The 23,830-nt window shown below is 39.4% G+C and overlaps 1 protein-coding gene across 3 annotated transcripts in view; it reads right to left on the bottom strand.

The window, feature by feature from the left end:
* Positions 1 to 23,830, bottom strand: part of WASF2 (WASP family member 2) — a 65,243-nt gene that overhangs the window by 41,035 nt on the left and 378 nt on the right. The window contains exon 2 of one of the 3 annotated variants that reach the window (XM_070260649.1): positions 15,901 to 16,071. The exons of the other annotated variants lie outside the window; for them this stretch is intronic. The gene's annotated coding sequence lies outside the window, so the exon portion shown is untranslated. The remainder of the gene's footprint in view (positions 1 to 15,900; positions 16,072 to 23,830) is intronic. 3 annotated transcript variants of the gene reach the window in all.

The raw sequence follows: 23,830 nt of genomic DNA, 5'->3' as shown, positions 1-23,830 counted from the left end.
CCTTTCTGACTCTCGCTGACTGTGAAGAAAAAATCAGAGAAAAGGCAAGGAAGGAGAAGGCGAGTGGGAGGTAATGAAGGGTAAACTGGGACAATTAGGTCCTCTTAATAGAGACCCATATCAGGAAGTCCAGGAAGTAAGAATGTAAACCACACAGTCACCTTCTTAATGGGGGACAATACCATGAAAAATTGGAATTTATAACTGATTCTAAAATCTTAAGCTGTATCTTGAAATTCACCTGGGAATTATTTGGGCATGGTGTTTCTGTGGGAAAAGCTGTTTAACTACAATTTCAATTTATTTAATAGTTAAAGGTTTTTAATTTTTTCTTGAGTCATCTTGGTAAGTTACCTTTTGCCATTTTATCTAAATTCTTAAACAAATTGACATGGTATTCACAGTATTCCTTAAACTGATTAGCAAAAATTGTTATTAGGACAAAATGGCTAGAAGAATGGAATAATGGCAAAGACAAGAGGTAGTTTGATCTTTAAAAAACCAAAGCAGATTGTACTAGAATAATTTTGAAAGTTTGTTTTAAGAGACTGACCAAAAAATACTAGTCTTCTATCAGTGAAGGTCAATGTCTTTAATTGGACACAGCTCCAGGAGAGTGTTATTGCAAATAAGTACAATTAGAAGAAGGGCAATGGACGCTACCTGGGCAACAGATCAATGAGACAGCACATACACCTTTGACTCTAGACTGGTATAATGCTTTTTAACAAACATTACTACAGCCTCCAGTACCACAAAATAAGGTTTTTTCAACTATCTATGGGAAGTTGACAACAGTAATACTTCTCTGCCAATCTAGTAAGAGAGACACATTTCACCAGCTCCTCCCCTTGTAGAATCATGCTAATAAAGATGTTTGGGGATTTATGGTTTTAAATGCCAATATTTTTAAAAAGCTGGACAGTGTAACAAAAATTTCTGTTGGTATTTTTCAGACTTTGAGGAAAGAGAGTTTGACAAAGAGGATTTCTCAAGTAGTCGGTAAGGAAGCGAAAGAATTAGCAAAATTTAGAGGAAAAAATATGAAAATGCATCAGGTGAAGGTCTGAGGTTTGTTGGCAGAAGAAAACAGTGTCTGTATTGTGTAAACAAGAATCCATGGTAAACAAAATTCAATTATAATGAAGCAATTATCATGTCTTGACATATTTGTTAAAACTGGACTCTGCCAAGAGGTATCCTTTTAGGATGGCCATCCATCTTGGTGTGCATCAATTACCCCAGAGTAATTATTAATAGCATTCCCTCTTACTCTTAAAAGTGAACCGTGGGGCTGCACCGTAGCTGAGTGGTTAATTTCGCACTCTGCTTCGGCGGCCCAGGGTTTCGCCAGTTCGGATCCTGGGTGCAGACATGGCACTGCTCATCAAGCCATGCTGAGGCGGCATCCCACATGCCACAACTAGCAGGACCCACAACTAAAATATACAACTATGTACCAGGAGGCTTTGGGGAGAAAAAGGAAAAAAATAAAATCTTTAAAAAGTGAACTGGTTTTTGAACACGATGCAATCTATACAGAAACTGAAATATAATAATGTACGTCTGAAATTTATACCATGTTAAAAGCTAATATGACCTCAATTAAAAAAGAAAAGTGAACTGGTTTACACAATAAATTATATGATCACCCTATCTTTGAAGATCCAGGAGGCAGGGCTGCTAAAACAGCTCAATGCTCAGGAACCAACCGTAGTCCCAATTATTTAAAATTCAGTACAGATTTACCTCATTTACCCAGCACCATGAATAGAACAGCAGAACAGCACTGTGATTAAGAACATGGATTCTGGGGGCGGCCTGGAGGCGCAATGGTTAAGTGCGCACATTCCACTTCGGCGGCCCGGGGTTCACTGGTTCAGATCCCGGGTGCGGACATGGCACTGCTTGGCACACCATGCTGTGGTAGGCGTCCCACATATAAAGTAGAGGAAGATGGGCACAGATGTTAGCTCAGGGCCAGTCATCCTCAGCAAAAAGAGGAGGAATGGCAGCAGTTAGCTCAGGGCTGATCTTCCTCAAAAAAAAAAAAAAAAAAAGAACATGGATTCTGAAACTAAATGGCTTGAGTTCAAATCTCAACTCTGCTTTATAAACTCTAGCTGTGTGACCTCAGGAAATTTGGGGGGGGGAGGTTACTTTTTATTTTGAAATAATTTCAAACTTAGAGAAAAGCTGCAGGAATGATACAAAGGACTCTCCCATGCTCTTCATCTAGGTTCACCAATTATTAACATTTTAGCACATTTACTTCCCCTGCCCCACAATTTTATTACTAATTTTTTAACTGTTTGATAATAGGTTGCAGACATGGTACCCCATCTCTAAATACTTCAGGAAGTCATCTCCTAAGAACAAACTACAGTACAATTTTCACATTAGGAAATTTAACAATGATACAGTATTATTATCTAACATAAAGTCCACATCTAAATTCTACCAGTTGTCCCAACAATGCTCTTTAAAGGAATTTTTTCCCTCAACCCAGGATCTCAATTGAGAATCAAGCAAGTTTCTTTTTTTCTTTTTTTGAGGAAGATTAGCCCTGAGCTAACATCTGCCACCAATCCTCCTCTTTTTCCTGAGGAAGGCTGGCCCTGAGCTAATATCCATGCCCATCTTCCTCCACTTTATATGTGGGACGCCTGCCACAGCACAGCTTGCTGAGTGGTGCCATGTCCGCACCCGGGATCCGAATGGGTGAACCCTGGGCCACAGAAGTGGAACGTGCACACTTAACCGCTGCACCACCAGGCTGGCCCACATGCAAGTTTCTTATCTCTTTGTATATCAGTTTCCTCAGTTGTAAAATGGAGATTAAAATAGTATCTATCTCATGGGGTCATTGGAAAAAATAAAGGAGTAAATATACACAAAGAATTTACAACAGTTGCTAGCATTTAGTGCAGGTGATCGCTGCTTTTAGGGAATGACAGACTCTGCATAAGGTAGAATTGTAAGATAATGGAAATAACTCTATAGACACTATATATATATATATATATTTTTTTTTTTTTGAGGAAGATTAGCCCTGAGCTAACTACTGCCAATCCTCCTCTTTTTGCTGAGGAAGCCTGGCCCTGAGCTAACATCCATGCCCATCTTCCTCTACTTTATATGTGGGACGCCTGCCACAGCATGGCTTTTGCCAAGCAATGCCATGTCTACACCCGGGATCTGAACCAGCGAACCCTGGGCCGCCAGGAAGCGGAATGTGTGAAATTAACTACTGCACCACCGGGCCAGACCCAAGACACTATACTTTTTGAAGCCATTTTTATGAAAATTTCTGTAAACATATTGTGCATATCATTTCTTAAACAGAATATACTAAATATAATTTAACCTTTTCTTGGTAACTCAGGGTCTTCACATCAGCAGTGGTACTATGCCGTAAAACCTGATGTTGTCAGAGGCTCCCGCGGTGTGAGGACTATGCTTCTGTAGTAAAATGGCTGTAGAGTTCTGGACAGACATCGTGAATCTCCTCCTTCTGCTGTCATGCTTCTGATCATTAGTACATATTCGTTTATCTAATCTATATTATTCTAATAATGCTTCTGGTCATACGAAGTTTCTAGTTTAAAATGCACTTTCATATCAACTCTCATTAATTCAATAAATATCTACTATGTCATTTGATTAATTAGCTGATTTGAATCTCACAAGAAGTCTGTGAGGTAAAAAGAACATATATTACTACTCCCAATTTTAATTACCTCATTACAGATGAATAAGTTAAGGCTCAGAGAGGTCAAGTTGACTTTGGGCCACAGAGCCAACAAAGTCAGCCCTCACACACCTGGATCCTCTGTCCCTCAATACACAAAATCATCTCTGAGTGAGGCCGTAGGGTGACACTACTTTTGAGGTAAAGTGAACGAGATTTCTGGAAGCTCTTTGCCACTCAAAAGCACTGTCAGCTTACTTTTAAAGGAGGAGTTGCGTTCTGGTTGGCTGAAACTGCCAGATGTCTGACTCGGATGCTCTTCCTCTGCACTTTCTCAAACATTCTTCCTAAAATTCCGTGAATTTACCACAACAGTTTATTGACATAGACTCCACACATTTGAAACTTAAGATAAATTCAGACCGGAGTTAAAGTTTACCTCTGCACGCCAATGAAGAAGACTGGCTAAGAAAACAGTGTAAATAAGATTGCAGGGAGAAATGTTTAATGAGCTGTTTTTAAGCATTTCAGTAGTCTAATTTACATACAATTAAAATTAAATTGCACATCATTCTCAGCCATTCATTAAACAAGGTACAAGGACCTCTACCTAACAAAATAACCTAGTAACACCATTAGCCTAGTTTCGGCTACTGTATGACTCAAAGTAACAGCTGCACCTAAAGAAAAACAACAGACAACACTCTCACTAGGATTTACCCCAATTAGCCCAAATTAATGAGGTTTGATTGTACCTCAAATGATGACCCACAAAACCCATCTTCTCCCGGTGGCCTAGAGTAGAAGCTCAAACGCAGTTCAACCACCTGTCCTAGAAAGTAGGGAAAGGAAGCAAGACAAAACGGCAATGGCATAGAGCTAAGAGCCAGAAGGCTAGGGTTCTAGGCCAAATCACTCTACTTTTCTAGCCTTCAGTTTCCTCAACGACCAAACTAAGGAGCCAACAATGTGGTCTCTAAATACAATATCTCACTAAATGGATCCAGAGTTCTTTGGCTAAAGGGCAAGAAATGCAGAGTCTGGAACTCCTATCATACCAACAAGCAAGGAACACTATCCAAGACACTGCAGTTATGTCAGAAGGAATCAGGCGCTAACTTGAAGAGACTCCCACCAGTCCATGACAGAACAGATTCAACATCAATAACTACAATGGATTAAAACACATCAAATATGTTAAAACCTGTAAATTCATAAAGATGTTTTAAAAAAAAGACACTCACTGATCCCCTCTGGAGTATATCAAGGAACCAACTCACCACTTTGAAAACTTGTAAATAAAGGAATAAAAGGAAGGAATCAAATACTTATCCTGCCTTTCCTGTACAAATCAAACTTGAGGGTAACGAAAGAGATGATAAGGGAAAGTTTTTCTTTTTTGAAGTATTCCAGCGAATAAATGAAGAAAGAATGACAGAATTAGAATATCATCATTTTGCCAACATCTAATGAAATAAAGGATCTAGGTAATTATCATCCATGACCACTTATAACACAAAAGAGACATCTGGACATTATAAGCCTCCTGATGGAAGTATACAGCCTCACTTATGAAGCCTTACTGCCAAAGCAGGAACCTGATTCAGGTCAAGTCTCTAGAGCTGTGCTGCTCAATCGGTAGCCAGCCACTACATGCATGTAGCTATTGAGCATTGAAATGTGGCTCATCTGAACTGATATGTGCTGTAAGTATAAAACATATACCAAATCACAAAGATTTAGCATTTAAAAAAGTAAAATACCTCATTAATAATTTTTTATATTAATTACATGTTGAAACAACAGTTTGCAACTATCGGGTTAATAAAAAATACTATTAAAATGAACTTCACCTGGGGGCCGGCCTGGTGGCACAGCAGTTAAGCTCGCACGTTCTGCTTTGGCAGCCCGGGGTCTGCCGGTTCAGATCCCAGGTGTGGACCTATGCAGTGCTTGTGAAGCCATGCTGTGGCAGGCGTCCCACATAAAATATCCCCCATAAAATAGAGGAAGATGGGCACGGATGTTAGCTCAGGGCCAGTCTTCCTCAGCAAAAAGAGGAGGATTGGCAGCAGATGTTAGCTCAGGGCTCATCTTCCTCAAAAAAACCCAAAGAAACCCAAAAAACAAACAAACAAACAAACAAAAATGAACTTCACCTGTTTCTTCTTACCTTTTTAATGTGCCTACTAGAAAACAAATTTCTTTTTTTTTGGTTTAAAGATTTTATTGTTTTCCTTTTTCTCCCCAAAGCCCCCAGGTACATAGTTGTATATTCTTAGTTGGGGGTCCTTCTAGTTGTGGCATGTGGGACGCTGCCTCAGCGTGGTTTGATGAGCAGTGCCATGTCCGCGCCCAGTATTCGAACCAACAAAACACTGGGCCGCCTGCAGCGGAGCGCGAGAACTTAATGACTCGGCCACGGGGCCAGCCCCTAGAAAACAAATATCATTTGAGGCTTGAATATTTCTATTAGACAATGCTGCTCTAGATCTAACAACCAGTTTATAGGGAATAGAAGGGATAGGACAGAAATTCGTTTAGCAAAATCTAGAATGGGAAAACCACAGAACAACTTGCTTTCTTCAACAACAACAAAAATACAAGGAAGGAAAGAGTCAAGAGAATCTACAGATTAAAAGAGACTTAGGAGGGGCCGGGCCGTAGCCAAGTGGTTAAGTTCGCTCGCTCCGCTGCGGCGGCCCAGGGTTTTGCCGGTTTGGATCCTGGGCGCGGACATGTCACCGCTCATCAGGCCACGGTGAGGTGGCATCCCACATGCCACAATTAGAAGGACCCACAACTAAAATATACAACTATATACCGGGGGGATCTGGGGAGTAAAAAAGCAGAAAAAAAAAAAAAAGATTGGCAACAGTTGTTAGCTCAGGTGCCAATCTTAGGAAAAAAAAAGAGAGAGAGACTTAGGAGTCATATAAACCAAATCAATGTATGGATTTTTTTGGGAACCTGATTCGAATAAACCAAATGTTTAGAGGGAAAGGGGGAGCAGAGATGAAGGGAGAGAAGGCGAAAAACAAAGCAATTGTGGAAGTTTGAAAATTTACTGGTATTTGATGATATACTGTGTTTATGTTAAAAAAAAAAGTACTTATCTTTTAGAGCTACATACTGAAATTATTTACAATTTAAATAACATGATGGCTGGGATTTGTTTCAAAAGATCCAATGAGGATGAGAGAGTAGGTGGTGGTAGAGATGAAACAAGATTGATCATGAGTTGCTAATTGTTGAAGCTGAGTGATGGGTATATAAGGTTCATTATATCATCTTCTCTACATCTGTATATGTTTGAAATTTTCTATAATTTTCTTAATGAGAGAAAAATTTATCTAGAAGGACATTTCCAGCTCTTGAATCTACAAAAATTCATAAAAATAAAGCACTGCAATAGGTAGTACGTCAAGAGGTCATTCAATCTAGTTTTCTGCCTCCAGGAACATTATCTGCAATACTATCTCACTCAACAAATATTTATTAAGTAACTAGTAAGTGCAAAGGCCCTAGCATTGTAGATGTATAGAGGTACAAGAAACAGTTTCTGTTTAAGGAGTTTAGTCATATAGGAGAGATGAGAAAAGTACATAAATATAAAACAAAGCGAAAAGTGATAAAGTTATGGTTTACTTCTGGTTAAGTAAATCACAGAATGCATCACAGAGGACTGCCATATAACTGGGCATTAAATATAGGCAGGATTTGGACATGCAGAGATAAGGATTATGATATCTGAGGGGGACAGACAGTGTGAGTAGAGACACATAAGCAGAAAATAATGATACATTTCTGGGGAATGAAGATGAGTACATTATTGCAAAAGTAGTAGGAAGCAAGGCTGGAAAGACAAGTAGGGCCAGATCACAGAATCTTAAATATCAGGCTGAGTTTGTACTTTAGCCAATAAGTGATGAGAGTCACACAACTGGAGTTATATATTATGGCATATTTACGAAGATGCTATATATCTCACTTAAGAGAACAGAATGGGGGCCGGCCTCATGGCCAAGTGGTTGAGTTCGCATACTCTGCTTCAGCAGCCCAGGGTTTCACCAGTTCGGACCCTGGGTGCAGACATGGCACCTCTTGGCAAGCCATGCTGTGGTAGGCGTCCCACATATAAAGTGGAGGAAGATGGGCACGGATTTAAGTTCAGGGCTAGTCTTCCTCAAAAAAAAAAAAAGAAAAGAATATACAACTATGAACTGTGGGTCTTTGGGGAGAAGAAGAAGAAAAAAGAACCTGTAAACATGTCTCCCAAACAAGGAAGAGACAAGCTGTACCAATCTGACCACTGATTCCCAAAAGCAAACAGCCCATGAAAAGTTGGAGGTGCAGAAAGGATATCCAGGTGGGGTGATTCAATAGGAATTCTGGGACTAGGGTTCAGAGGTAGAAATACAGATTTGGGAGTTACTACATGGAGGTTGTAGCGAGCGAGCGAGAGATATGAGAGCAGACGACCTTCCAATACAAAAACATAAACAGAGAGGCAAGGTCAGAGGACAACTTGGAGACTGACAAAGAAGGAAGCATCAAGGAAGGCAGAAGGAGAACCAGAACAATGCTTTGTCATGAAAGCTGAGAGTTTCCAGAATGACGACATTCTCAACCCTTGTCTTCTTCCTTGACCCATATATCTAACCCATCATCAAGTCCTATCAGCTCTACCTTTAAAATATATACTGAATACATCTACTTCTCCGTATTTCTTTTTCCACCAACCTAGTTCAAGTCTCCATCATTACCTGGACTTCTACAACAGCCTTCTGTTACTCATCTCAATCAATTCCTGCCCCCAGATAACCCATTCCCTTTGCAGCAATTGGATTAATCTTTTAAAAATGGAAATCATATCATGTACACATCCTTAGCTTAAAACTCTCTAAGTGACTGGATATTTAAAGTTATGGGGTCTGACACTGGTAATAACGTTCCAATGGAGGAACAGTTGTATTTTAAAGATATATGCTGAAACATTTACAAATGAAATGAAGTCTGGGATCTACTTCAAAAATAATACGAGCAAACACATCCGAACTTTTTGTGTGTGTTTGTGTAAGATTTTATCTTTCCTTTTTCTCCCCAAAGCCCCCCGGTACACAGTTGTATGTTTTTAGTTGTGGATCCTTCTAACTGTGGCATGTGGGATGCCACCTCAGCATGGCCTGATGAGCAGTGTCACGTCCGCGCCTAGGATCCAAACCCGCGAAACCCTGGGCCACCAACGTGGAGTGCATGAACTTAACCTCTTGGCCACAGGACCGGCCCCCTGAACTTATTCTATGAGGCCAGTATTACTCTGATATCAAAACTAGACAAAGACTCTCCCCTAAGATCAGGAACAAAACTACAATGCCCACTCTCATCACCTCTGTTCAACACTGTACTGGACGTTCTAGCCAGGGCAATCAGGCAAGAAAAAGAAATAAAAGGCTTGAGATTGGAAAGGAAAAGTAAAAGTCTATTTGCAGATGACATGATCTTGTATATAGAAAACGTTAAGGAATCCACAAAATACTGTTAGAACCAAGGTAGCTGGATACAAGATCAATATACAAAAATCAATTGTATTTCTATACACCAGCAATGATCAATCCAAAAATGAAATTAAGAAAACAATTTCAATTACAATAGCATGAAAAAGAATAAAATACTTAGGAAAAGATTTAACAAAAGTGCAAGACTTGTACACTAATGACTAGAAAACACAGAAAAAAATTAAAGACCTAAGTGAAAAGACACCCCATACTAATGGATTAGAAGACTTAATATTGGTAAAATGGCAATGCTTCCCAAATTAATCTACAGATTCAATAAAATCCCTATCAAAATCCCAGCTGGCTTTTTTGCAGAAATTGGCAAACTGAGCCTAAATTCATAGGGAAGTGCAAGGGACTCAGCATAGTCAAAACAATATTGACAAAGACCAAAATCAAAGAACTCACTTTTTGATTTCAAAACTTACAACAGAACTACAGCAATCAAGACTGTATGGTACGAGCATAAGAAGAGATATTTAGATCAACAGAAGAGAACTGAAAATTCAGAACTAAACCCATACATTTATGATCAATTTATCTTTGACAAGGATGCAAGAAAATTCAATGGAGAACGAACTGTCTTTTCAACTAACAGTGCAGGGACAACTGGATACCCACAAGCAAAGAATAAAGTGGGACCCCCGACCTAACACCATACACAAAAATTAACTCGAAATGGATCAAAGGCTAAATATAAGATGTAAAAGTATAAAACTCTTAGAAGAAAACATAAGGTGTAAATCTTTGCAATCTTAGGTAATAGTTTCTTAGATAAGACACCTAAAAGCACACACAACCAAAGAAAAAAATAAACTGTACTCGACCAAAGTTAAAAACTTTTGTGCTTTATAGACTATGATCAAAGAAAGTGAAAAGACAAGTCACAGAGATACTTGCATATCATACCTGATAAGGGACTTGTATCCAGAATATATAAAGAACTACTACAACTCAATAATAAAAGGACAGCCCAATTTAAGAATGAGTAAAATATTTAAATATTCTCCAAAGAAGATATACAAATAGCCAACAAACACAGGAAAAGATGCTCGATATCATTAGTAAATAGAAAAATGCAAATCAAAACACAAAATATCACTACATACCCACTAGGATGGCTATAATCAAAAAGACAGATAAAAAATATTGGTGAGGATGTGGAAAAATTGGAATCACACAATGTTGGTGGAAAACAGTCTGGTAGTTCCTCAAACATAATTATCATAAGACCCAGAAAATCCACTCATAGGTACATTTTCATGCCCCGTGGCGTAGGTGGTTAAGGTCACCATGCTCTGCTTTGACACCCAGGTTCGTAGGTTCCGATCCTGGGCACAGATCTACACCATTCATCAGCCATGCTGTGGTGGCAACCCACATATAAAGTGGAAGATGGCTGGCACAGATGTTAGCTCAGGGCTAATCTTCCTCAGCAAAAACAACAACATTGAACAGCACAATTTAAATGGGTGAATTATTTGCCATATAAATTATATCTCAATTTTAAAAATCAAAAGAAATGTCCACAGAAAGACTTATACACAAATGTTCATAGCAGTTTTATTCATAATAGCCCCAAAGTGGAAAAAATCCAAATGTCCATCAACAGGTGAATGGACAAACAAATTGGTATACTATATAATGAATTATTATTTGCCAACTACTGACACTTGCAGTAACACGGATGAATCTCAAAATAATTATCCTGAATGAGAGAAGCCAGACTCCCTCTCAATGAGTACATACTGTATGATTCCATTTATATAAAATTCTAGAAGATACAAATTAATTTAACAGATCTGCGTTTGATGGAAAGCAGATCAGTGGTTGCCTATGGACTGGGGGAAGGGGGAGGGTGGGGTAGGAGCGAGTGATACAAAGGGGCAGAAGGAAACTCAGAGGTGATGGAATGTTCATTATCTTGACTATGGTGGTGGTTTCATTTGTGTATACATATATGTCAAAATTTATCAAATTTTACATTTTAAATACATGTGGTTCATTGTATGTCAATAATATCTCAATAAAGTTGTTGTAGAAATAAAATAAAATAAAAGCACTGTTAATTCAAGTATTTAAACTGCCAGATTCTATAGGCCAGATGATAATTTTAAATGTTACATTACTAATGTTAACTGTGTGAAGTGATGCATATGTTAATTGGCTTGACTGTGGTAATCATTTCACAATGTATACATGTAACAAATTATCATGTTGTACACTTTAAATACATAAGATTTTTATTTGTCAATGACATCTCAATAAAGCTGGAAAAAATAAAAATATGTAAAAATTACAATAACTGTTGAAAAAATAACATTAGGGGAAGAGAAAGGGTATTAGAAGAAGACTGGCCATGAGTCAATAATTGTTGAGGGTTAGGAAATAGATACACAGGAGTTCATTATATCACTTTCTTTACTTTTATATATGTTTGAAATTTTGCATTAAAAGTTTTTTTTAAAAACTCTCCAAGGCCCTCAATTAAGGAAAAAAAACAACTCTTCAAGACTTCTCATTTTACTTAAAAATAAAACTCCTTATCAGTCCTACAAAACTTTGAAATTCCTTTGCCCTTACTATTCCTTCTACCTTGGAATTTCTCATCTCTTCATGTGCCTGGTTCATTTTCATCCCTCAATTTCAGGTTGTCAAAGCCTTTCCTGACCATCTTTATCTAAATTCCTCCATTACTCTCTATTATAGCACCCTATTTTATTCTCTTCCTAACATATCACAATCTTTCAGTACTTTACTTATGTGTTTGTTTGTTTATTGTCTATCCAAGCCTCTTTAAACTCATGAGAGCAGGAACCTTGTCTCTCATAGTCACTGAGTTGTATTCCTTGTACTTGGCACATAGTAGGTACTCAATAAATCTGTTAAAAGTTAAACTAATAACCCAATACTGGGCATTATCCTATTGTTGAACATTTAATATAATAAAGCCTTACAGAGAACCTACTGTTTGCAGGCTTCAGGCAACACATATGCACACCTGAACTGAGAAGATACATGATATGAGAATTGAATAGACAGAATTAAAAAAAAGAAAAACCTCTTCCAAAGGGTACTGAAAACAACAAATAAATATGATTTAAGACCAATTTTTTTTCCTCAGAGAATTCATTCAGAAACAGAAATAAGAGACTTCTGATAAAGTCTCTTCTCTAGATAAAAATGTACATATAAACAAAGGGGTCCCTCAGGGATTGATGCTGAAACCTATCACAAGCACATTTTTAGAAATTATCTACAAAAAACTATCTAGTGAAATCTTCCCAGTTGGCAGATGACTACAGCAGTAGCTAGAAGTATAATGACACAAAGTTGTGTGTTGAGAAATGTGGAAAATAGCTTCCATGTGGACAAAAACAAGGTAATGCAGTAATGGAAAAATAGTCCAAACTATAATTATCAGATGATGAGCTCCAAAGCTACCTGCTACAATACAAGAAAAGGGTTTCAGAGTCCCTGGACTCATCCTGAATACAGTTACAAAAAGGCAACAAAACGCTGGCTGTTATTATGAAAGCTCTGGAAACAGAGAACACATTATCCTGCCCTTGTACAAACCAAAGTGCATCTGTACCTAGAATAGAACGTGCAGTTGTGGTCAGCACAGCACAAAAACAGCAATAGACAGAGAAGGCCTAGAAAGGTATCCAAAAAGACCAGAGGACAGAGGAGCTTCTGTATGCATACAGATTTTTTTAAAATATAGATATAGATTTATAAAGGACACATTAATATGAAACAAAGAGGATGTGAAATGGCAAACAGAGATGCTGCATCAACTCTTACAGTTATAAAGCAGTTAGAATCTAAAGAAATAGGGGCTGGCCCCGTGGCCGAGTCATTAAGTTCGCGCGCTCCGCTGCAGGCGGCCCAGTATTTCTTTGGTTCAAATCCTGGGTGTGGACATAGCACTGCTCATCAAACCACGCTGAGGCAGCGTCCCACATGCCACAACTAGAAGGACCCCCAACTAAGAATATACAACTATGTACCGGGGGGCTTTGGGGAGAAAAAGGAAAAAAATAAAATCCTTAAAAAAAAAGAAAGAATCTAAAGAAATAATAAACTGTATTAAAAAAAAACTTTAAGTCCAAGTTTTAGAATCAGAAAGACAGGAGTCTTACATCAAAAAAGAAGAAAGGGGGTGGGGCTAGCCCGGTGGCCCAGTGGTTAAGTTCTCGCGCTCTGCTGCAGGCGGCCCAGCATTTCATTGGTTCATATCCTGGGCGAGGACATAGCACTGCTTATCAAACCACGCTGAGGCAGCGTCCCACACGCCACAACTAGAAAGACCCACAACTAAAATATACAACTATGTACCAGGGGGATTGGGGAGAAAAAGGAAAAAAATTAAAAAATCTTTAAAAAAAAAAAAAAAGGGAAGAAAGGGAGGGAAGAAGGGAACTTGGTTTTGAATTCTAGTCCCAGGAGGCTTAGTTGTGCGACCATGGCACAATACTTAATTTCTTTGAGCCTCACTTTTCTCACTGTAAATAACTAATTTGAAGGACTGCTGGGAGGACGGAAATATACACACTGCCTGGCACACAGTATACACTTACTAGGCAGCAGCCACTGCTTTTATTAGGATCAATAAAAAGTAATAGTTTACTGTGGCCAGCCCAGTGGCGTAGCAGTTAAGTTCGCACATTCTGCTTCTGTGGCCTGGGGTTCCCCGGTTCGCATCCTAGGTGTGGACATACACACCACTTGTCAAAACATGCTGTGGTGGGCATCCCACAGATAAAGTAGAGGAAGACCAGCACGGATGTCAGCTCAGGGCCAGTCTGCCTCAGCAAAAACAGGAGAATTGGCAGCAGACATTAGCTCAGGGCTAATCTTCCTCAAACAAACAAACAAAAGTAATAGTTTACTACCCAATCCAGTACATAAAGTAATAAAACTCATTACTCAGATTGGGAGTGCAGAATGTAAGAAAAAGTAATTCAAATCTAGTCTAGATAAATTCATAGGTAACATTTCCACAAGAAACTCCTAAGAGAAATTATCAATTTTGGGCAACATAGCCCTAAAATTTGAAGTTGACATTTTTATCCCTTTCCCAAAAGCAGTAGAATTGTGGGCTAAGTAGATGATATAGCTGACCAAATATGCCTTTTTTTTTTTTTTCTCCCCAAAGCCCCCAGGTACATAGTTGTCTATTCTTCATTGTGGGTCCTTCTAGTTGTGGCATGTGGGACGCTGCCCCAGCGTGGTTTGATGAGCAATGCCATGTCTGCACCCAGGATTTGAACCAACGAAACACTGAGCCGCCTGCAGCAGAGCACATGAACTTAACCACTTGGCCACGGGGCCAGCCCCTTTTTTTTTTTCCTTTTTCTACCATTTCTTAATTTATAAAAACAACTGTTAACATTTATTGAGCACTGGACTAAGTAATGATGTCATTTAATCCTCCCAACTCCCTTTAAGATATGCTCTATAGGTGCTGGCCTGGTGGCATAGTGGTTAACTTCACACATTCCACTTCCGTGGCCCAGGGTTCACGGGTTCAGATCTCAGGCACAAACCAACACACTGCTCATCAAGCCATGTTGTGGCGGCATCCCACATACAAAATAGAGGAAGACTGGCATGGTTGTTAGCTCAGTGACAATCTTCCTCAAGCAAAAAGAGGAAGATTGGCAACAGATATTAGCTCAGGGCCAGTCTTCTTCACCAAAATTTAAAGAAAAAAAAAGGATATGCTCTATATTTTACAGTAAAATTAGATGGGTCTCCATTTTACAAATGAGAAAACCAAGGCTAAGAGAGTCATTGGCCTAGGCTACATACAAAGCTAGTAAGTGGAGAAGCCTACATTTGAACCCGGATGGACTGACTCCAGAATCTATATCCATAACCTACTGCCTCCTACTCTACAAGAAATGCTGGGTGTTGGATATGCAAGAATGAGGGGAGTGATAGAGTGTACAGTAAGTACTCAAAAATGTTGCCTGATGAGGCCAACTCAGCCAAGGTCACTACCAGTGAGACACTCAGATTAGGGTGGCCACAAGCATAAACACTGAAATAATAACTGATTAATGAGGATGTGACAAATCTAATACAAGAAAGGAAGAATAAAATTCCCTAAACTATGGTCTCAGCTATAGTAAAGTGCAGAGAAAGAGAAAAATATTATAGCAAAATGCTAACTGGTGGGATTATAGGTGATTCTTATTCTCTGCTTCATATTTTTTTAATTTGGCAATTTCTTTCTTTCTTTCTTTCTTTTTTTACAAAAAGTACTCATTATTTTCATAACTGGAAAGTGGCAGAAATAATAAATCTGAGGACCTTTCACTCTTTATTCACTGATTGTGTGATTTGTTGCAATGAGCATGTCTTTCTTTTGTAATTTCAAAGAGATTTTAAAAACAAATAAATACAGGATATTAGAAAAGGGAAGTAAATTACATGCAAATACCAAAGCAAAAAATACGGATGTGATATAAGAATAAACAAATTAGGAGCTGCAGTTTGTTGGAAAGAACTCTAGATATGCATCAAAAGACTTGTGTTCATACTGATATACACATCAACATGGAAGAAGCTCAAAAACTTTATGTTGGGCCCACCCAGTGACTCAACAGTTTTAAGTGCACGCGCACGTTATGCTTTGGCCACCTGGGGTCCACTGGTTCAGATTCCGGGTGCAGACATGGCACCACTCATCAAGCCATGCTGTGGCAGGTGTCCCACATAGAAAGTGGAGGAAGATGGGCACAGATGTTAGCTCAGGGCCAGTCTTCCTCAGCAAAAAGAGGATTGGCAGATGTTAGCTCAGGGTTGATTTTCCTTAAAAAAAAAGAAAAAAAGGAAAAAAGAAAAAAAAACTTTATGTTGAACAGAAGAATTCAGACACAAAAGAGTGCATACCGCATGCGTCAAGAACAGGCAAAATTAATACGTGAGGACAGAAATCAGAACAGTGGTTGCCTGTAAAACAGTGAGGATTGACTGGAAGGGAATGTGAGGGAACTTTGGAAGGTTACAGACGAGATCTATCTCTTGATGGGGGTGCTGGCTACACATATGTTTACATTGGACATATGTTTACACATATGTTTACATTTGACATATGTGTTACACATATTTGAAAACTCACCTAATTACATACTTGCATTTCTACGCATTTCACTGTATAAACTTTACCTTTAAAAAAATCTCATTAAAAAAAGACAGGGTTGGGGGGCCGGCCCGTGCACACATTACGCTTCGGCGGCGTGGGGTTTGTCAGTTCAGATCCTGGGTGCAGACATGGCACCACTTGGCAAACCATGCTGTGGTAGGTGTCTCACATATAAAGTAGAGGAAGATGGGTGCAAATGTTAGCTCAGGGCCAGTCTTCCTCAGCAAAAAGAGGAGGATTGGTGGCAGATGTTAGCTCAGGGCTAATCCTCCTAAAAAAAAAAAAAAAAAGACAGGGTTCAGGTCAGCCCCGTGGCTGAGTTGATCCTGGACGTGGACATGGCACTGCTCATCAGGCCACACTGAGGTGGCATCCCACACAGCACAACTAGAAGGACCTGCAACTAGAATATACAACTACGTACTGGGGGGCTTTGGGGAGAAGAAGAAGGAAAAAAAAAAAAGATTGGCAACAGATTTTAGCTCAGGTGCCAATCTAAAAAAGAAAAAAAAAGACAAGGTTCAATCTCAAATCTGCTATTTATTAGCTGAACAACTTTAAGGTAGTTACTTAACCTCTCTGAGTCTGTTTATCTATAAAATGTAGCTACTAACATAATATAACTTATCTCAGGTACTAGGGACTGACTGTAATGGTATATATCAAAGTGAGAGCACTGTGCTTTACAAATTATCACCCAATGAACGCTAAAGGAGCTTTAGAAGTAAAAACGGGGGCAAAGTTGGTCTATACTTCCCACAATTCCACAGATGCCTTTGGTATCAGGAATACTATTCTTTAAAGACTATCAGTATTCTACAAAGGGAGACTCACTTATAGTTCTCAACTGTGAATGGAACAGAACATCAATGGGCATGACCTAAGACCTCCTTCTACACAGTTAAACACAATTTCTCAAGATATGATCTGAGAAAGCTCTTTAGACTGAGTACTTGCTAGAACAACAGCATAATCAGGACAGAAAAAGGTCTCAATTCATAATACTTGAAAGTAAAAGAACTGCTCTTGTTACTTTACTATGTCAATTACAAAGTTTAAATGTCACCATAAGCCATATCAAATATATGTGTGTTAAGTATGCATGTGTGCGTATACACACATATGCACTCAAATTGGTACTGAGTTGAACCACCGCTTCTTCCCAAAAGGGCTTCTATAGTCTAAAAATAAGAAACGTAATTCTGTTCAACTGGAATTAATCTTACAACTAAGAGAGTATGTCTCAGACTTTTCCATATTTTACCAGAAAAGAAAAACAGCTTGAAAAGTACTATCACAGGCAAAGTTTCACAGCCTCTCCCATCAATCTCAAACTGTTTTTCTTTGTTAGTGTTTAGAAATCATGATGAAGAGCAAATTTTTCTGAGATACTTCTATATCTGAACATTATTTCCTCTGCAAGCATTCAACAATTCTTGTTTCTATTCTTCTCTTTTCTAATTCAATTCTGTTTGGTTTCTAAGTTAAGAAGTGTGTTTCATTTGCATAAATGGTAACTATTCTGAGATACCATTCATAACTATACATTTGAATTCTCTAGAGTGCCATTCATAACTTCAATGGAACAGGAAAAAAACCACTCATTCAACTTCATTTTAATGGTGACTAAGACATGAATGATTATAATGTTATATCGTGCAGGGTTGGCTAGAGGAGAGTGAAGTCCTCAAATGTTACTAGTAACCTGTCATCACTTTATGAATGTCCAAAGGGACCAAGGACCACTGCCTTAACCGATCTCCCTATCACAAAAAATACTGAGCTTAGAAAAACATGTCAATTAGCTAATCACGTTTTTTAGAGTTATAAAGTATCTATGCAGGGACATGAAAATATGTAATACATCTTAGATATGAAGCTCAAAATTAGCAAGGAAGAATCCTGACAAGTCCTGGCAAGTTCCCTGTAAAACCATCGCTGGTTGTTGTTTAGGTGTTCAACTCTTCAGCTATGAGCTTTCCTGAGAAACAGTCTCTTATGGAAGGTAGTAATATTCTAGTAGTTCTTCACTCCATCTAATCAGTGGTAGTAACTGAATTTACATAGATCCGCATAAATAATTCAGCTATCCGTACTGCTCTAATATATTTAAACCAAACGAAATAAAACTTAAATAGAATAAAAATAATGGGGCTAGGGGGCTGGCCCCATGGCCAAGTAGTTAAGTTCGTGCGCTCCGCTGCAGGCGGCCCAGTGTTTCGTTGGTTCGAGTCCTGGGCGCGGACATGGCACTGCTCATCAAACCACGCTGAGGCGGCGTCCCACATGCCACAACTAGAAGAACCCACAACGAAGAATATACAACTATGTACCAGGGGGGCTTTGGGGAGAAAAAGGAAAAAAATAAAATCTTCAAAGAAATAAAAATAAAAATAATGGGGCTATTTTAAGAGTGTTACCTCTTGATTTCTCTCATAATTCTTTCTTATGCAAAAGCCAGAGACAGACTGTACAACTAGAAAGAAGGAATAAAAGGAGAGTACACACCTGAATACATCTATACTCACATCCCTCTATGACCCCACCCCCCCAACCCTTGATACAGTTCTCAGCAGGGGGCAATTTTGCCCCCCAAGGGACATTTGAGAATATCTGGAGATACTTTTGGTTGTCACAGCTAGCGAGAGGAGGGTGCCACTAGGTAGTGGGTAGAGACCAGAGATGCTGATAAACATCCTACAATGCACAGGACAGCCCCCCAGAGTTAACAGAATTATCCACTCCAAAACGTCAACAGTGCCAAGGCTGAGAAACCCTACCCCAAGGCCCAAGAAAGACCTACCTTTCAGAAGACACTCAATAAATGTTTGCTGATCTGAACTGAAAAGGAAAGACCATGAATTGGAAGAAGGAGATGTCTACAAGAACAAAGTAGAAGACAGAGGCCATAATTTAAGCACTATTAGAATGTATTAAGCCTTTATTGTGTGTTGAGCACCAGCCATAGGAAAATGAACAACACAGTCCTGCCCTTAAGGAGCTCATGGTCAGAGAGGGGAAAGAGTTTTTTAAGTTGTCTGATATCAGATTTGACAATTTGAGAAACGCTTTAATGAAGGGGAAAACATACAAAGGAGTCACTCAATTTTTTCCCAAGAAGGTGTCAGAGAATAGGTAACATCTTAGCTCAGTTCTGAAGGATGAGTAGGAAGCATCTTATTTCACAGCTTATACGCCTCCTTCCAAAGAGCCATTTATTTCTTCAGTCAACAAAAAGGTATGGAACACCAATTATGTTCCATGCATCGTGCTATGTGTTGGAGACCCAGACAAATGACAACTTTCTATTTCTTCCTTGGCATCAGCAGAACCCAGCAGCCCACCTCCCTCACCCAAATCCCTAAGAATTCTTGCATTTCTACCTATTCTCAATTTAGCAATTGTCACCCTAATCAATCTTAGTCAGTAAGGCCACAACCCAAGAAGTAAATGAAACTTTCAGTTGCCTGTTGACACAGACTGTACCTAATCCTGCCTAAGTCACAAAACCAGGGTGGTGATGCTGGCAGAGTAACTAGCAACGAACTGACTACAGGTCCAGATCTGCCAACTGTTAGATTTATTGGTATCTTGGAAAGCTACTTCACTTGATGAAAAAACCTGGGTCCTCTTCCATCCTACCCAATTCACACCAGGACCAAAGCAAATTACTCAACATGTATTTTGAGCACCCACAATGTACTTATCTCAATAGTTCTCAACCCTGGTTGTGTACTGACATGAGAGCTCCCAGGCTAGATATGAATATTTTTTTAATGTTAAATTCTGATGCAAGACAAGTTTGATGCCCTGGCCTTTAACCATTACAGAATACAAAAGAATTTATGAGACACAGTTCTTGTCTTCAAGAACTTATCCACAGTGAAAACAGAGTAACTTGGAATAGGATGTTAGTACACTAATTTGTAATCCTTTTGCAATATTATCAGTGCTTATGAAATAGGAGAAACTTGGGCAGTCTGGATAAGAAGTGTTCCTATTTCCTAATCCAATCATATACCAACTCCACCTGCAACTGCTGATACACAGTTCCACACCCCTTCTATCTCCTAGACAGTGAAAGTACCATTCTCAGGAACTGTGGAGACACCCCAAGTAGGAGGATGAATTGAGGCCCTCAAATCAGGTGACTACGTGGTGTCCTGAAAGCCAGAATCTCTCAAATTCATGCTGTCATGAGGCTTCTCCTAAAGAGAAGAAATAATTCTTTAACCTCGAACAAATGCCAGTCCACTTACTTTATAGTTGAAGTGTCCAAGAAAAGCAAAGAGTAGACTGAGTTTTTGTAAATTTGCTCCTAGAGGTCCTTGGCCATTAAAAAAAAATCACCCAAACTCATAAGGCTGGTAAACTCAAGTTTCTCATATAGCATATGCTCAAAATAAAAATACTCTAAATTAAATATATTTCAGTATACTCCTTACCAAGATGTGCAAATTGTGGAGCTGTCATAAATTAAAAATAAAATTTACCTAAATGCCATCTAGCAGTGATGACGTCACACTAAAGACTACCCTGAAGGGAACATCAGCTTTAAATTCCGCAAACATGAATCCACAGATCCTCACCCAATTAGTCTTTCTATGAATTCTATGGAAGAAGGTACAATTCTCTTAATTGCTATACAAAAACGGACGAGCACGAGACCCTATAAATTACTTTTTAAAAAAGAGGGGCAGGGTGTCATCAAACATCTAAAATAGAAACCAATGATGGTATTAAAAGATAAATTTCGGTACATACGGAAAAATGCACATTGGCACACATTAATTAGAATAAGATCATTACACGAAAGAAACAAAAAAAAAGTGCCTTCTATGTAATATTGTTTTTAGGACCCATGGCTTTGAAATTAGCTTGGTTTACAGTGTTTTTCCTTGTAACTGTTGTTGTCATCATGTAAGTTTTTATCTATAGAGGTCCTCAATCCCTTAACTTCAATTCCAAAATCCAAAAGGCTGTAAAAAACAAGTTTTTCATTATTCGTTTCATGGCAAAATCTGATGTGAAATGACATGAGGCTATTTATAGTGTTTATTTATCCCACTTGGTGTGAACATTCTGACATTTTACTACAGAAATAGTACTATGTTTGATTACAAGGTGCTGCCCAAGACTTTTCTGGGACGTCACATAACGCACAGTACATGGGCCATATTCCTTTTCTAAAACTGAAAAAATTCTAAATTCAGAAACACTTTTGGTTTGGGCCCCAATGTAATGTGCACTGGTACACTTATAAGTAAGACTAAACCTTATATAGAAAATATAATACTGAGAATGAAGCTAGATCTTTACATGCACTAACTTCAATGTCTTAACAACTATTCACACACACATAATCCTGCAAAATAAAGCATTAAAAAGACTCAACAAGAGTCAAATATCGAACACACCATTATGTGTTTTTCAAGTGATGGTGACATCTGCATCATCCAATATCCAAATCAATCCCTCTTGAAATCCACTAATTTAAAGCACAGTTCAAAGGGACTGCAATTAGTAATTATGTTGACAAAAAGAGTCATCCACCAATAAATAACGTACTCAGTAAAATGTTCTGATTTTTAAAAAATTTGTCTCAGAGGGTGTAAGATTTAAAATTATTTCATTCTAGAATACAATTTCTGAATATTGACTAAATTACAATTGACTTTTTCTGTGAAAGCAGAGGAGACAGGGACAGCTCTTAAAGATATGGGAAGGGGAAGAAGAGTTTCCCAGTTCTTTCCTTCCTTCTTCCTTCAGTTGCTGCTTTTCTGGTTTTAGAATCTCAAACAAAGAAATACATACTGGCTCCACTGCTAAGAAACGCCCTCTTTCTCAGTAACTTCCTCTTCCAATTTTCTTCCCTACCATTAACTTATGAGAACAATACACACTGCCGGGCCTACCATTTTGATTAGCCAAAAGCTTTGAGGTTTGGACAAATTAAGGGCTGCAGTTTATAGTACTCAACTACCTCCCACTCCAGGTCCACAATCTTCACTCATCTAGAAGTCAGATAACAGAGTGCAGAAAGAAAGAAACATTCCCCTTAATCAGAGGCAGGCTATTGAAACTTTCACCCTAGGAATCCAAAGAAATCTGAACTAACAAATGGGAAATTTCTCCCATCCCAGGAAAACCTGGCCTTCCCAGGGAGGAGAAAGTTACTGGGCTGGCACCACTCTGCACCAAGAGTCAAGTCTATACACCAATAGTTGGCGAACTTCTAAAGGCCACCCAGTCAGGATTCAAACCGGGCTCTAAGGTTTTAACACTTCAAAATGACTTTCACAATTTAGAAATGGTCCTCTCTAACTCACAGACTGAACAAAGGGGATGTACTTACAACTAACCATGCAGATATCAAGACCCAGCCTGATTGCAGGACAGAAGTCATCAAGTGTCTGGGACCAGACCCTTGCCCCCATTTGTGACAAAGCAAACTTCCTTCAAATGGACAGTGACTTCCTCCTCGCCTAGTGATTCTCAAAGGAAACACCGTATCTTTGGTAAGCTCTGCACCTTACTGTGTGACCTTGGGCAAGTTACTTAACTCCTCTAAACTTAGTCTCCTTACGTGTAAATAAATTCTCCAGGGTGGCTGTAAAAATTAAGACCATATGCCTAAACCAGGGCTGGCACATAGTAGGGGCGCCATAAATGTTCTCTTTCCTCCTCCTAACCCTCCTGAATTCTTTTGGGCCTAAATTTCAGTCATAGCCCCAACATGCTCCAAGGAATCTTCCTCTTCTCTGATCCTACGCAGAACTGCATAAAACTTGCCCATCTCAGAGGCTGTAGGATCCTGGAGAACCAAGACAACCAGACTTCACTCCATCACACTCTGGGGTCCCTCTAGAGCCCCTTTAGCCATCTCTCCTCCTTATTCTGCAGTACCATCCTGTACACACCCATACGTGTACATATACACACACACACACACACACACACACACTCCCCTCCGACACTCTGCAACTTAGCAGGCCGGGGATCTCAAGGAGCACCTCAATTCGTTCACGGCCCAGAGATGGAAACTGAGGCTCGTCCCCGGGGAAGACCTTGCCCAAGATCTCAGACATCTGGGATCCAACTCATGCACATCTGCCTGCAGAACCTTCATTTTACCAATGGGGGAACTAAAGTCCAGAGAGGAAAGTGACTTGCCCAAGGTCACACAACGAGTTGGTGGCAGAGCCAAGTCAGGTTGGGGCACTTTCACAGCCTCACAGACTCGCGGGCCCCGCCAAGTCTCCGAGGGGATCTCCGGGACACCTCCTCCCTGGAGAGGGAAGCGCAGAGTAAGACGCCACCCTGCGCTGACCGCTCGCCAGGCCTCCGCCCGGCCGCAACACCCACTCCCCCGGGACCCTGCGCGGCTCGGGAGGGGCTGCCCGGCCAGGCCCGTCGCCTACGGTG

The sequence above is a fragment of the Equus caballus genome, chromosome 2 (assembly GCF_041296265.1).
Source record: "Equus caballus isolate H_3958 breed thoroughbred chromosome 2, TB-T2T, whole genome shotgun sequence".
Taxonomy (NCBI): Eukaryota; Metazoa; Chordata; class Mammalia; order Perissodactyla; family Equidae; genus Equus; species Equus caballus.
Note: the sequence above shows the minus strand (reverse complement) of the source record. Positions and strands in the feature narration are given on the sequence as shown.